Below are 10,092 nucleotides of genomic sequence, written 5' to 3' on the forward strand. Positions count from 1 at the left end.
CCTAATCTAAGATGACACGGTTAGAAAGCGGTAAAGACAGCTCCAAATCCGTGCTGTTGGACTCGAGTCCACGCAGCTGAAGAGCCGGACCTTTAGGCTGTCCCATCCCCTTGGCTTGGCCCCACTGAGCGTCCCCTGCAGAAACCCGTGTTAGGTCGCTGTTGGCATTGTAGCCGTGGCGTCACCGGTGCAGGGACTGAATGTGCGCGCTCGGCGCCTACCGCGCAGAACCCCGGGCGGGGTGGGGCCCTGGTGGGACCGGGAGGGGAGAGAGAGCGGCCTCGGGCTCCCTGGGGTAAGCAGTTGAGGGAAGACGTGGGGCGGGAGAGGTTGCGCGCTTCCTGCCCCGCGCGGAGGACAGGGTCTTACGCGGGGCGGACAGGGCCCGTGCGTAAGGCAAGGCGGGGCCTGACGTGGGGCGGGGCCTGTTCACGGGGCGGGGCGGGGCGGCTCTGTCTGCCTCCCTCTCCACCCCGCCCTGGCGCTGCGCGCGCACCTCCCTGGAGTTCCGCGGTCCCGCTCCTCCTGCGCTGCTGCTCAGGCCAGGCTCGCGGGGTCCGTGGTGGCGTCCTCACCGTCGGCACCCGGAGCTGAATTCTGCTCGCGGAGCGCCAACAGGGCCCTCGGGGACGGTGGCGGCAGCCGGGGCTTTTTCCGCACGGTCATCGATCAAGTCATGATTTCCAGAACCCGGTCGCGAAAGACCCTCCTGGATCAGCAAATCCCCGGTCTTGGGCCGCGCGTCCCGGCAGCCCGGAGCTGCGCGCCCCCGCGGGAGTGAGTAGAATTGGAGCGCTCCGGCTCTGCGCGCAGACTCGAAGTGCCCTGCACTCGCACCGCCGCGTCTTTGGGATAGTGGTGACAGGTGATGAGGACCCAGCCCAGCGGGCCGGCTGGACGGCCACCTCGCAGGTGCGAAACTCAGTCCGGGGTCTCCCACAGGTTTCTCCGTGGCAGGCCGTGCTTCCAGTGCCTGGCCCTGCTCCGGAGGCCAGCAGTGCCGCCCCTGCCGCGACCCCGCACGGCCCTCGCATTCTCTGGGCAGACCCACCGCCTGGCGAACAGCCCATGGTTCGGACAGGAGAGGGAGGCACGGACTGGGCAGGAAGCAGAGGAACATCGAGGGCACCACGCGTGACTGCGACACACTGGCCATCCTGCCTACGTCACCAGGATCGCATCCTGAGGAAGGCTAGAGGCCAGCAGCCATGCGGGCCAGCCAGGAGTTGGACCGAATTTTGATCTGGTGTTGACCATTTCTTCCTTTTTAAAAAATAACTTATTGATCTCCTTTTCTCCTTTCAAAAATGATGTTTATTGTAAGAACTTTTAAAATTACAGGTAAAAAAAAAAAAAGAAAAATCACCAGTAATTCTTCCATCCCGAGACACCTGTTGTTAGTATTTGCTCTTTATCTTCCCTTTTTCTGTGCAATATATTGATGGGCTTTGTTTTATTCGCAAAAAAATAATCAAGCCATCCATACATATTTGGTAACATTTTTTTCCCACTTAGTATCATTTTGGGCTGTCTCTGCCTGCCATGCTATACTCTACCACAGCCCCACAACCTGCCCGCCCATTGTTCCTGGACGTGGCCTTACTTGTGGCACCCCCAGTATCGGTGGGTCGTTTGTGTCAGGCCCAGCTTTAGGCCTGGAGGTGCTGAGGGCAGCAAGGGCCCTGCCTTCATAGCCTTTTTATTGGGTGGGGGAGTATACATGTGTACAAATAAGACTATTTCAGACGAGATGAGGAAATTAAAATCAGGTGATGGGGTATGTGGCAAGGAAGGCCTTTGGGACTAGGGGTGACAAGAATGGTGGTCTGTGCAGAGGGGTGTCACCCTCAGGCCCAGGCCAGACGCAGTGGAGAGAATCTAGGAGTGCGAGGAGAAGCTGCCATTGCAGAGTGAAAGTTCTGGGCATGCTTGAGGCCCTTCCCAGGTTGTGAGTGGTCTCCAGGCAATCAAGGAGGGAGAGACACACAGAGGGGTGGAAGGCCCGGTAAGGTCCTCGGCACTGACCATACCCCACCCCACTACATATATTAATATCTTATTTTTTTCTATCATGTCAGAGAATAAAAGACCACTTTGCCAGGGTGACCTGAAAATAGTTTCTGGTTTTCATGTGCTTGGGTTGCTAGTGAGGCTGACATTTCCCTTAAGTTTACTGTGCCCTTAGTTTCTCCATTTTTCCAATTGACAAAGAACTTAAAATGTCCTGACTCTTTTGTGATTCTAAAATCCCAGGCCAAGGCAAGAATTTTAAGAAATAATTCACTATCTGTCCCCTCATCCATATCATCACCTGCAAGGACAAAAGAAGGATACCACCAGTCCTTTCCTGATGTTTGTATTCTCAGAAAGAGCTCTCTTCCAGTCATCTTATTCAACCCTCAATTCTTCTGAGAATGCTTTTCGCCCTCCTTACTTTACTCCTTACTCCCCACTTGGTAGAGTGAACTTTGCAGAAGCCACTTTGCCAGGAGCCGCTTTCGCTCTCCCTGTGTGGGTCCCAGGCTGTGGGATGCAGGGCTTCTCTCTCATCCTGTTAGCCTCCCTAGCACAGCCCGGGCCACAGATGACCCACAGACCTGCAGATGGGGCCAAAGCAGGCTATGTACTAGGTGCCTCAACATGTGTTGGGGGCTGGACTGTACCCCCAAATTCCTATGTTGGAGTCCTGACTCCAATCTCTCAGAATGGGAACTTATTTGGAAATAGGGTTGTCGCAGGTGTAATTAGGTTATGATGAAGTCATGCTGGAGTGGGATGGGCCCTAATCCAATAGGATTGGCATCCTTATAAAAAGGAGAAATTTGGACACAGACAGATACACAAAAAGGGACAAAATAGCCTTGTGAAGACTGTAATGATGCTGCCACAATCTAAGTTGCTGCTGGAAGCTAAAGAGAGGCCTGGAACAGACCCCTCCTAGCACCTCTGGAAGGAGCGTGGCCCTGCCGGCACCTTGATCTCAGACTTCTGGCCTCCAGAACCTGAGACAACACATTTCTGTTATTCTAAGGCACCCAGTCTGCGGTACCTTGTTAGGCAGCCCCAGGAAGCTGATAGACCCTATGTGCCACCATCCTGGTAAGTGCAGACTGTGCTCTGCCCAGGTGTCTTAACCCACGGGTGGACTGCCACCATTCCAGACTCCTATCTTGGTGTGACTTAGCTCTGGTTGCATGTTTTTCTTTTTCTTGATACCCAGAGGGGTGACCAGAAGTGGCCTGGGCCAACCAGAATGTAAATAGTCCCATCTGTAATGAACCTGGCTGGGTAGCAAGAACTGTGGCCCTGTTTCTGCAACAGGTAGAGGCTGATTTCAGGCTGAGGGGCTCGTCTTCACCTGATATTTGACCAAGTACTCCCAAACCCATGAATCTGGAATCCTCTGCATAGAGATATTCCCAGATCACTGGTTGCTTTATCCACCTGTCGGTCACTTCATGGTGGGTCTACTGGGGCCAGCAGTGTGCTTGCTGCTGGAAGACATCCATGAGCAGAACAGAGATCTCCCTGTGCTGTGGCACTTCGCCAGAGCAGGAAAAGGATAGTCACATGAAAATTCACATAAGAGAAAATAAATCCACATGAAAATGCAACAGCAGTGGTAATTTCTACAAAGTTCTATGAAAGAAAATGCAGAGGAAAGGAGGAATTTCCTATGGGGGGAGGGTAGAGGAAAGTGTGAGAGAGTCTCTTTGAGGAATGACCTGGAGTTCCAGTGGACATTATCCAGGCAGAGCTGGAGTCACTTCAGGGCAGGTGTCTGGGATAGCCTTGGTCAGCTGTGCCTAGCAGGTACCAGCAGCTCATGAAGCAAACAGCTGGAGGCACCCTCAGCAGACCTACCCAGTCCTCATCACACTACGCCCATTCCTGGGATATGTGCATGTCCATTCCTGCAGACCTGACTGACCCCAGTGTAGGCTGTGAGAATGTCATCCTGGTCCCAGTTTGCCTGGACTAGTCCCAGTTGGCCCCTGTTCTGGTATTTTATTAACAACACTCCTTGGATAGTATGGTCACCTGGCTGAGGGGATTTTTGTCTACAAACTCAATGCTTCCAAACACCACAGGGTCATCCTAGAGATAGTCAACATACCTATCAGAAAAATCCAAAAGGCTTCCAAAGTGCCCATGGGTTCTGGATCAGACCAGCTTGGTCCAGTTACCCCAAGTAGGGCTCACTCTTAGAATTATCTTTGCATTCACCAGATGGATTCATCTGTCACAAAAGTATACATCCAGTATTGAACTCGTATCTCCTTTCTGACATCTCCCATCTCCCACCCCCAAGACAGTTATTGGCTGTCTGTCTCCCACTCTGGCATATGAGCTCCTTGGAGGTAGGAAAGTGTCTGCCTTGTTCACTGCTATAAAACCCGCACTAGTTGTGCACCAACACACTGGATTACCTAGATGAAATGGACAAATTCCTAGAAATACACGACCCACCAAAACTGAATCATGAAGAAATAGAACATCTCAATAGACCTATAACTATTAAGAAGATTGAAGCAATAATAAAGTACCCGACAAAGAAAAGCCCAGGACCAGATGGTTTCACTGGTGAATTCTACCACACCTTTAAAGAAAAGTTAACACCAATTCTTCTTAAATGCTTTCTAAAAATTGAAGAGGAGGGAACACTTCCTAATCATGTATTACACTGATACAAAAACCAGACAAAGACTCTAGAAGAAATGAAAACTGCAAAATAATATACCTTACGGACACTGATGCAAAATCCTCAACAAAATACTAGGAAAACAAATTCAATGACATATTAAAAAGATCATACACCATGACCAAATGGGATTTGTTCCTGGAATGCATCCTTTAAATCAATAAAAATCAATCAATGTAATATACCACATTAATAAGATGAAGGGAAAAAATATGAGCATTTTAACTGATGAAGAAAAAGCATTTGACCAAATTCAACACCCTTTCATAAAAAATGTTCAACAAAATAGGAATAGAAAGAAATTTTTTCAACATAGTAAAGGCCATATATGAAAAGCCCTAAGCAAACATCATAATGGTGAAAAAGTTAAAAAAAGCTTTTCCCCTAGGATCAGGAACAAGAGAAAGATGCCTCACTTCTGTCAACACAGCATTGGAAGTTCTAGCAAGAGAAAATGAGCAAGAAAAATAAAAGTTATTCAAAGTAAAAGAAAAGTAAAATTATTTCTGTTTGTAGGTGACATGATCTTATATCATGTAAAATCATCAAGATTTAGGAATGCTAAAGATTCCACAAAAAACTGATAGAACTAATCAACAAATTCAGCAAAGACGTAGGATGCTACATCAGCACACTATAGTCAGTTTCATTTCCACACATTAAAAATGAGCAATCCAAAAAGGAAATTCGGGACATAATGCTATTTCAACACCATCAAATAAATAAAATGCCTAGGAATAAACTTGACCAAGGAGACAAAAAGATTTGTACTCTGAAAACTACAAAACATTGCTGTAAGTAGTTAAAGAAGACACAGTAAATGGAAAGAAATCCCATGTTCATGAATCAGAAAACAATATTGGTAAGATGTCAATACTACCCAAAGTCATATACAGATCCAGTGTAAACCCCAACAAAACTCCAATAGCCCTTTTTGCAGAAATGGAGAAATCAATCCTCAAATTCATATAGATTTATAAGCCAAAACAATCTTGAAAAAGAACAAAGCTGGAGGACTCATAACTCCTGATTTCAAAACTTACTACAAAGCTACTGTAATTGAAACAGTGTGGTGCTGGCATATGAATAGACACACGAAAGAACAGATACACAGAAGCCTAGACACACAGAAGAATGAAATACAGTAGAGCCCAGAAATAAACCCTTGCCCATGTGGTCAAATGATTTTTGACAGTGGTGTTATGACCATTTGATGGGGGAAAGGACAGTTCTTGGCAAGTGGTGCTGGGAAAACTGGACATCTACATGCAAAAGAACAACAGTAGACCCTTACCTTGCACTGTATGCAAGAGTTAATTCAAAGTGGATCAAAGACCTAAACTTAGGAACTGAAACTGTAAAACTCTTAGAAGGAAACATGAGAAAGAAAGAAGATAAACAGATCTTTTCATATGCACATGAAAAGATGCTCAACATCACTAATCATTAGAAAAATATAAATCAAAACCACAATGATCATGGAGTTTCAGTAGAGCCAAAATAAAACTGAAACATCACAATGAAATACTACTTCACACACATTAATCACACACTATAATCAAAAAACAAATATACATATAAAATACCCCAAAATGAGAAAATAATATGTATCTATGAGGATGTGGAGAAATGAGAATGCTTGTGCATTGTTGGTGGGGAATATAAAAGGGTGCAGGTGCTGTAGAAAATTGTGTTTTCTCAAAAAATTAAAAATAGAATTATCATATGATTCAGCAATTCTACTTCTGGGTGTACGTACATACAAAAGAAGTGAAATCGGGGACTTGAACAGCTATTCGTACACCCATGTTCATAACAGAATAAGTCATTATAGCCAAAATGTGGAAACAACCTGTATCATCGACAATGAATGGCTAACCAAACATGATATATACATACAATGGAATATTATTCAGCCTTAAAAAGGAAGTTCTGACACATGCTACTACATGGATGAACCTTGAGGACATTAGGCTAAGTGAAATAAGCCATTCACAAAAGGACAAAGACTGTGTATGAGGTACCTAGGGTCATCAAATTCACAGTGACAGAGAGTAGGATGGCAGTATCCAGGGACTGGGGAGAGGAGGTAGTAGAGAGTTAGTGTTTAATGAGGACAGAGTTTCAGTTTGGGAAGATGTTCTGAGGATGAACTGGTGATGGTTGCACTACACTGTAAATGTACTTAATGCCACTGAGCTGTACATTTAAAACCGGTTAAAATGGTAAATTTTATAATGTATATTACTATAATTTAAAAAAACAAACAAACCTGTACTAGCATTCAGTGCACATTGTTGAGTGACCAAATAAACACACACTGGAACATGCTGTTTTCCATCAGGTAACAAGGTGAACAAAAGGTCTTGGCCGCAAATGCTCACAGCTAGGTGTGCAGTGCTACAGTGTGCAGTGCTTCATTGGGGTACCAGGGTGAAGGCAGCGCCTTGGGAGCCCACCGTCTTATGCCTGCAGGAGGCTAGGCCACTTGAGGTGGGTGGTGAAGTCTTGATGCTCACAGACTCCGGGATGCTGCGCCCTGGGGAAAGAGGTGGACTTGGTGGGTGAGCATTAAGGCAAAGGCAGACCACATGGAGAGGACACCAAGCTTAAGGCAGCAGAGTTCCAGGTATACCTGTGGCCAGAGAGGACGCCTGGACCTCTGAGACCACTGCACCCCTCCTCTCCGGGTCCTTATGAGGAAGTTCCCTTTGCTCTTCTTCCCCTCTCTGCGAGCCCTTGCAAGGTCCAGGCCTCTGCTCTCAGGTCACCTCTGCCGAGCACCTACTTTGGGCCCATTCCCCTAGGGCACTGTGGCATCCAGTCCACCAGTACTTGCATATGTGTCGCTGTCTCCCTTTACTGCAGTACCAGCTCCAGAAGACTTGAGACTTCTCAGTGCTCCACAGGGGCTACCAAACAGCTATAGCACTGCTCAGCACAGAGCAGGTGCTCGATACATGCTTAAGTAAATGAATGAGAGGTCGGGAGAATATGGAAAAGGGAAGGCTTTTTGATGAGAGCCAACGGGGAAGTCATAAGAAGGAGCCAAAGAGAAGAAGACTTTGGGATCCATGTTGAGATTTATTTTAGTCTGTATTCAGCAGGCAGCCATGCAACAGCTCTGAATAACAGCAAAGTCTCAGTGGACACTTCCAGATGCAGGTAGATTCCCCAAAGTCAGCAATGAATAACTGGGGGTGGGATAACAGGCTCCCAGGATATTTTGTGTGCTCGGGGTACCCTAGGAGAGTGACCAAGGGGAGCAGCATAGGTTCTGGCTCTGAATTTAGTCTGGGCTCCTGGCCTGCTCCCCACTCTCGTCAGCCAACTGACCTCCTTCATGAGGCAGTTAACTGCTTTGAGCCTGTTTTCACTTCTGGAAACGGCACCAATCCTACCTGTCTAAGATGCCTATCTATATACCTATCTCTAAAGTGGCAGCAATAACACCTAAGGTATTAAATGTGAGTGTTGCTTATGTAATCATCACTACCCAGGGGATATGCTAAGTGCTTCACCAGCAGCTGGGTGAGTGTTGGTCCATGTCTGGGAAGAACTAAGTACAGTGCACTGTACCTCTAAGCATTTGATAGATACTGGGTAACTATTATCATTATTTGCAAACAAGAAAATGGAAGTGTCAGAGATGAGGACTGCACCAGAAGGGTCTCCAGACGTTTCTGGCTTCAGGGGACCACATGTGGGTGGATGTGGACACTGCTGGTTGGAGTGCTTCAGTGCTGCTGGAGGGGAAGGTAACAGCAATGCCCAGGCAGGCTCTCTGGGCCTCCTTGCGCACTCTGATTTGCAGGCTGAGCACTGTTTATCTGCTTTAATTCACACCAGGGTGTCAACAGTGGACAATGTTTAACAGTTACTCCCTTCCCAGAGCCATACAAAATGTCACCAGGAAAAAGGACTTTGGAGAGGAAGGTGACAGCTGGAACTCAGGTAGGAAGGCCTTAGCTCCAGACCCTGAGCAGCTCACCAAGGTGTGAGGGGGTGGGGAAGGAAGCTTATCCCTCTCCTCCCACCACCCTTCTCCAGCTTCTTATTTTCCCCATTCTCATCTTCCTCATGCTTGTCCCTCCCAGTAAGGCCCTGTCCTGGGCACTCCTGAGGCCGTGGTCAAGGGGTCATCTGTTGGAAGAGGATGGCTGACTATGTGAGGGCAGATTTTGACTCAGAAGTGAGGACTTCAACTAAGCTGCCCACAAGTGGAGCAAATGGTCCTTCGAGTCTGTTGGCGGCAGCTGAGGGCCTGTCAAAGACGCTGCTGTGAGGTGGTCTGGACCAGACTTCCTGTCCCAAGTTTGATATTCTGAGCTTGCAGTGGTCAAGACAGGACAGAGTGAGGAAGCATATACAGAGACAGGTTCCTTATTCCAATTTAGGAGCCCACTCTGTTCCGGCCCCCTGAGATGAGCAAGGGGGCCACAGTACACAGCAGTTGGGAGGGGCAGAGAGGTCCTGCTGTAGGATGGCTTGAGGAAATATCCCTACTAGCTGAGCAGCCCACTCATACACCCCCAAAATCTTGACCAGCCAGGTGAGGCAGGAGAACCACTTTAGGACAAAGGTTGTGGGGGGTGGGTCCCAGAGCAATGCAACAGCACCTTTCTACCCCCTATGCCTCAGCCACCAGCGGGATCAGCAATCTGGGACACAGACAGGCGGTTTGAGGCTGTTGCCCTTCCCGCCCCCTAGATCACCCAGGCCAGGGGGCTCTGACTAGGTTCCTAGGCAGCTCAATTCCAAATAATCGCTCTCTCTTTACAGAGCTGACTGTGCCAGTGCTCCTGGGTCCCCTGAATTCTGTCTTCCTCTAGGGCTGAACATGAAGGAAGTCCGGGGTAGTGTAAGGGGTGTGTGTGTCCCCAGTCAAGAACGAGGGGGTAAGACAGCAGGTAGGGGCGCAGGAAGGAACAGGAGGAACCCCCTGCCATGCTGCTCATCAGAACAAAGTTAATGCCAAGTAGTGTTTTTTCGGCCTTCTGAAGGATAGCATCCTATGGCCTCAGCCCGCACCCGAGGGGTCTCTTATACCCCAAGCCAATCTTTTCACCCCACACCCCGTGAGGGGGCCCCCCACCTGCCTTCCCTTTAGGTCCCGCCCCATGTTCTCTCCCGATCACATCCTCGCCCATCTTCACCCTCAGGGTGTTTCCACGGGCCTTCCTTCTACCCCCTCCTCACCTTCCCCCGCGGGTCTCCCGGCCCACTTTCTTTTCCGGCGAGTCCACCAGCCCACCTTCTCCCCCGGAGGGGTCCCGGACCCACCTTCTCCCCCGGAAGGGTCCCCAGGCCCACCTTCTCCCCTGCGGGTCCTTGGCCCATCTTCTCCCCAGCAGGTTCCCGGCCCGCCTTCCCCGCGGGCCCCGGCCCGC

General features: G+C 48.7%; 2 long non-coding RNA genes across 3 annotated transcripts; one reads left to right on the forward strand and one right to left on the reverse strand.

The window, feature by feature from the left end:
- The first annotated feature begins 486 nt into the window (after positions 1-486).
- Positions 487-1,487, forward strand: LOC112475084. Its single transcript, XR_003044582.1, has 2 exons — positions 487-777; positions 943-1,487. It is a non-coding gene; the product is annotated as an uncharacterized LOC112475084 (long non-coding RNA).
- Positions 1,488-6,295: 4,808 nt separating this feature from the next.
- LOC112475165 lies at positions 6,296-10,085 on the reverse strand. Of its 2 annotated transcripts, none has more exons than XR_003044600.1 (2): positions 10,016-10,085; positions 6,296-7,241 (listed from the first exon to the last, which is right to left on the reverse strand). It is a non-coding gene; the product is annotated as an uncharacterized LOC112475165 (long non-coding RNA). The 2 variants fall into 2 exon arrangements; XR_003044608.1 differs by having other exon boundaries at positions 9,986-10,077.
- Between the last annotated feature and the right edge of the window lie 7 nt (positions 10,086-10,092).

This window comes from Pteropus alecto, unplaced genomic scaffold, assembly GCF_000325575.1.
Source record: "Pteropus alecto unplaced genomic scaffold, ASM32557v1 scaffold260, whole genome shotgun sequence".
Taxonomy (NCBI): Eukaryota; Metazoa; Chordata; class Mammalia; order Chiroptera; family Pteropodidae; genus Pteropus; species Pteropus alecto.